This window comes from Miniopterus natalensis, chromosome 8 (genome assembly GCF_054644295.1).
Source record: "Miniopterus natalensis isolate mMinNat1 chromosome 8, mMinNat1.hap1, whole genome shotgun sequence".
Lineage (NCBI taxonomy): Eukaryota > Metazoa > Chordata > Mammalia > Chiroptera > Miniopteridae > Miniopterus > Miniopterus natalensis.
The window spans coordinates 67884308-67889507 of record NC_142088.1 but is presented as its reverse complement, the minus strand read 5'-3'; the positions used below and the strand labels follow the sequence as shown (position 1 = coordinate 67889507).

Sequence of the window (5200 nt, the reverse complement as noted above, 5' to 3'; positions counted from 1 at the left end):
TGCTAAAAAGTGAATGGTCATTCTCCTTAAGAGATGGTGCTACGCTGGGGCTCCGTGTAATTAGATTAGCCTTGGTGAGTAGAAACTCATGCTGGGCCCATAGCCTCTGTCTCTGCCACCTGGCTACTCTTTTCATGAGCCTATTGTGCATCTTTGCAGTGGCTGATGACAGAAGCTGGCTGACATCAACTGGCCAAATCATTCTACCAGTGCCTTTTCTGTGGTGGATATTTTCTGGTGGGCATTAATATGTGATACCAAACTCTTTACATTTTGTGCCTACTCCCATAGATCCATTTATATACCTTTTCTATAAGCCTCCTTATTCCCAAACTTCCAATGTTTCTCTTTCCTGGCCTCTGACTAATCAGCCTGGTCATTCACTGATGCCCACAAATGTATAGTCTTACCTTGGGCCACCTCTCTTCCCACACAAAGCAGACAGAGGCACTGTCCATGGGGAGGACTTAATGTCTTTCAAGGCCACCTTGAGTGCTAATAGTGCAGCAGCAGCAGCAGCAGCCACTTGCCAAGTCAGCCCAACCATGAACCAAATGGCCCTTTTCCTCCTCTGCCAGCTGGTCTTAAGGGAGTCTCCTTTGTCCCCTCTACCCCCACACATGGCCGTAAGTTTGAGTTGAAAAGCACCAAAGCAACAGCAGTAATGACAGGGGGCTTTAGAGTCCTGATTATCCAGCCTTAGGCCTTTTTCTATTCATATCCAGTCCCAGATGTACCAACCACTATCTTTTGATGGATTGCTTTTGAGCCTTATAATTTGGTGAATCTGACAGAACTCAGCACATAATGGGAAGGTCTGGCCGCATGGTCACTTGATGCCTTATAGTCAGGGGCTCTATCTCCACCAGAACCTTGTAGCAAGCCAGGGGCTGTTTACTGAATGGTGTGTCGTTCTCTGATGCAGATGGCATAGCCTTGCTCCAGAAGATAAGGGGTGTATGTTGTGATTCTCCTACTGGGGCCTCCTATAAACACGTGCTGCCTTTTCCCACCACTGATACCGTTAGAATTGTGGGTTCTGCTGCTTGAAACACTGCCTGGACCTGATTAAGAGCCTCTCCTGTTCTAGGCACCACGCAAACCTGACAGCATTCCGTGTAGGTAGGTCAGAGCAGTATTCTGTGAAATACTGTTTAATAGTTATTAGTTCCATGTATTCTAGACTTGGAAAGTAAAAATCAAGTAGGATTTTATTATTATTATATTTTTTGAGTGCCTTATAAAAAGTGAGACATCTGTAAAAATGTTATGGAAGAAATCTCTCTAACCCAAAGTGGATTTTGTAAGTACTGCTGTAGAAACTGTCAGGGCACCAAAGGTAAGGAATTCCAGTGAATTGATCTTTCAGGATGCTCTTCTATGATAGTTTTTTGTTTTTTTTAAAAATATATCTTTATTGATTTCAGAGAGAGGAAAGGAGAGGGAGAGAGACAGAAACATCGATGATGAGAGAGTCATTGATTGAGCCCACAGCCCGGGCATGTGCCCTGACCGGGAATTGAACCCTGATCGCCTGGATCCTAGGTCGATGCTCAACCACTGAGCCACGCCCTACTGGGCTATGATAGGTTTCTTTAAAAACATTCAGGAAATGTTTTACTTTTCTATCACCTTAAAATAAACAAACAAACCAAACCTTCAGCATTTCAGCTTTTCAAATCCATCTTCGTGATGGAACCACTGCCAGGATGCAGATTTTTGTGAAGACTCTTACGGGGAAGACCACCACCCGAGGTTGAACCCTTGGATACAACAGGAAATGTAAAGGCCAGGACCTAGGATAAGGAAGGGATGCCTCCTGATCAGCAAAGACAGATCTTTGCTGGCAAGCAAGTGGGAGATGGACGTGCTTTGTCTGACTACAAGATTCAAAAGAAGTCCACTCTTCATCTTGTGTTGAGACTTCGTGGTGATGCTAAGAAAAGGAAGTCTTGCACACCCCCTGCTCCAAATCCCACCAGAATAATAAGTGTAAGAGAAAGAAGGTTAGGCTACTGTCCTGAAATACTACACAGCGATGAGAATGGTGAAATCAGTCGCCTTTATCTGGATTGCCCTTCAGATGAATGTAGTGCTCAAGTTTTTACGGCCAGCCACTTTGACAGGCATTATTGTGGCAAATGCTACCTGTCCTATTGCTTCAACAAACTGGAAGACGAGTAATTGTATATGGATTAATAAAAGACATGAACTAACATTAAAAAAAAACCTTCAGCATTTCAAATGATAAAGTCATATAAGCATTTTCAAAATCCAATTTGTATATATATTTAGCACCCACCATGTCTGCTTGCCTTGTTAAATATTCTGGTGATAGCAATAAGAATACAAAGGAACTTGGCAATTAGCATTTTAATGCTTCTTACAAGTGGAAAATTCAATTAGGTCTGGTTCTGAAGGAAACAGTAAGTTGAATATGTGGAGGCTATGATTAATAACCAGTCAGAGCAGCAATAAAGCTATGTTTGTATGTCAATGGTTTTCCTTCATTGGAAATGTTAGCTATCCCAAATTGAATCCAGTGACAGCGCAGATGCAGGAGTCTGTTAGGGCATAAAGCATGTTCTGAGTTACTCTAAGAAAGCATACAACTAATCTCATTAATTCCTGAAACTTGTCTCTCTTCAGCAGTTCCCTAATAGGAACTGCTGCATGGTCAACTCGTCTTTGTTAGAACAACTTTAAAGAACACTCTATATAGAGATGTCTGGCTGTTAAAAAGTAATTAATTTGGAAACTTCTAAAAAGATTTGACTAAATTAGAAAAATACGTTAACTACTTTTAAGCTCAAATAATCCATCAATATATGCAATTTACTTCTTTTTAAAAGCAGAGTGTTTAAAATAATGTTACTGTCTAAATCCTTTGAGACCTCTGAGTATATATGCATATTTGGATGAGTACATGTACATGTTTGGATGGATATATGTACGTTTGGATATGTACACATGATTTGCCATGAACAGTGTGACATGGTATCTAGGTGAGGGTACTGGTGGGAAACATAGCACATTCAGGAAAAGTAGGCTTGAAGAGAGTTTTGTAGAGAAGACATAAACAAAGGTTTTGGAAGCTTGGGATGGGGAAGCACCCTAGAGCTATCAACTATAGGAAGCTATTACCACCTCTAGGCCTGAAGGGATGAAGAGAGGGAGTAGTAACAGGGACCTGAGAAAAAGCTGTGGCTGCAGAGAAGGAGCTGTGTCCTTGAGAAAGAAGCCATTGCCAAAATGTGGCCCAGCAGAGAAGGAAAATGACTATCCTGACCTTTCTCGTCTCCTTCCATCTGATCTCCTCTTGGTGCCTTCCAATGACCAAACCCATTAGAACCCATTGGGAAGGGTCCTGGTTGAGGTAGTCCATAGAAGTTGGCCTCCCAGGGCACACAGCAAAGTGGAAAAGGGCAGTGAGTGGGGAGAAGATGAGGAAAAGAGAATGTCCAGCTCACATGAAGAGCTTTTGATGACAGTAAAAAAAAAAAAAAAATATATATATATATATATATATATATTTTATATATATATATGTTTTTATTTATTCCTCCCCCCCCTCGGATTTGCATGGTTCTGATTAGAACAATTTTCAGTTACCACAGTTTTGTTAAATTACACCAATCCCCTAACAAATTGGTATATTAACTATGAGTAACTATACAAACTTCACTGCTAGCTCTTCAGTCCACACATCACTAAGTAAATAACATGTTCATTGTTACCAGTGACCAATCGTGTCACTTCTTTCAATGTCTGTCAGTGACTGGTCACTGCACGTTATTCAGTTCACACAGACACCAAAGTGTATAGCTGTGCTGCCTCCTTGTCTCCCACTGATGAACCCGTATGATATTTTACAAACATAGATAATTGAAAGAAGAAATTGGCCAACAGATCCTGGCTGGTTTGGCTCAGTGGTTAGAGAGTCAGCCCACAGACTGAAGGGTCACAGGCTCAATTCCCGGTCAAGGGCATGTACCACGGTTGCAGGTTTGATCCTAGGCCAGTTGGGGCACATGCAGGAGGCAACCATTTGATGTGTCTCTCTCATGCTGATGTTTTCTCTCTCTCTCCCCCCACCTCCTCCCTCCCTTCCACTCTCTAAAAATCAATGGAAAAAATATCCATGTTGTCTGTGTTAGGGTCACTTTGTTGTGTCTCCCGCCAGGTTACAGGCCTGATTTTTCAGGGGTGGGAGGGGGGGTGAGTTGTAGAAGTGTAGTTGAAATTTCTTGTCATTCATTTAACATTCTGTTTGGAATGATGAACTTCCTAATGCAGATACAAATGGATGTTTATGGAAGAAATGTTTCTAAGAGAAATGAACAGAAATAACCCATTTTGAGGAAGGCATGGCAAAATCGAATACAAAACTCAAGAGTTGTCAGGAATCTTCAATATCTTCTCTGTTAGCAAGCTGCAGCCTCAGTGGTAGTAATTCCTCTAACCTAGTATAAGGATAAACTGTATAGCTCTGCATCTCAGGCTCCTACAGGCCCATATTGATGATTTTGATCTAAGCTGGATATATCCTGGTGTTAAGCACTGGAAAGATTAGTATTGATAAATGTCCTGCGACCATGCCATAATTCTCTAACTATATTTATAAACCAAACAATGCTTTTGAAAATTTTGATCACAAAAAAAGTTCCCTGTCCTTATCTTCTAGAAGATGGACTATTAACGACATAGACTCCATTAGCCTAACAACCGATGATCTATTAAAACTTCCAGCAGGTGGGTAATTTTCTTCTATTTGTATTGGACCAGGTCACCGAATTAGCAAGAAAACCAATAAATGCATTGGAAGACTGAGTTCATTGGACACCAAAAAGAATAAAAAATTTCAAGAACTCTTCACTGCCATGAGCAAGAATAACTTAGTTACTCCTGTTGTATACACAAATATAAGTGGAAAAAACACTGTTGTAGGCCAAAAAACATAAAACTTGTGAATAAGACTAATACATGCATTTCTGAACCATCAAAAACATAACAAAACAAAACAAAACAGATTACAGTGTAGAAAAGAAAAAGTGTTAACTCCATAAGTGGCATTTGAACCAAATGTAAATTGAGTGATAGAAGAAATAGCTGACTATGGGAGTGTTGATACTGCCACTGTCTACGAAACTCCAGATGTGCAGCCAGAGGAAGTCGGTGAAGATTAACTTATTGATATAAA

The 5200-nt window shown here is 40.8% G+C and overlaps 2 pseudogenes; both read left to right on the top strand.

Annotated features, from left to right (window-relative positions):
* Nucleotides 1–1709: 1709 nt before the first annotated feature.
* On the top strand, nucleotides 1710–2184 carry LOC107531141 (ubiquitin-ribosomal protein eS31 fusion protein pseudogene; annotated as a pseudogene).
* A 2183-nt stretch (nucleotides 2185–4367) lies between these two features.
* Nucleotides 4368–4961, top strand: LOC107531140 (lung adenoma susceptibility protein 2 pseudogene; annotated as a pseudogene).
* Nucleotides 4962–5200: the final 239 nt, after the last annotated feature.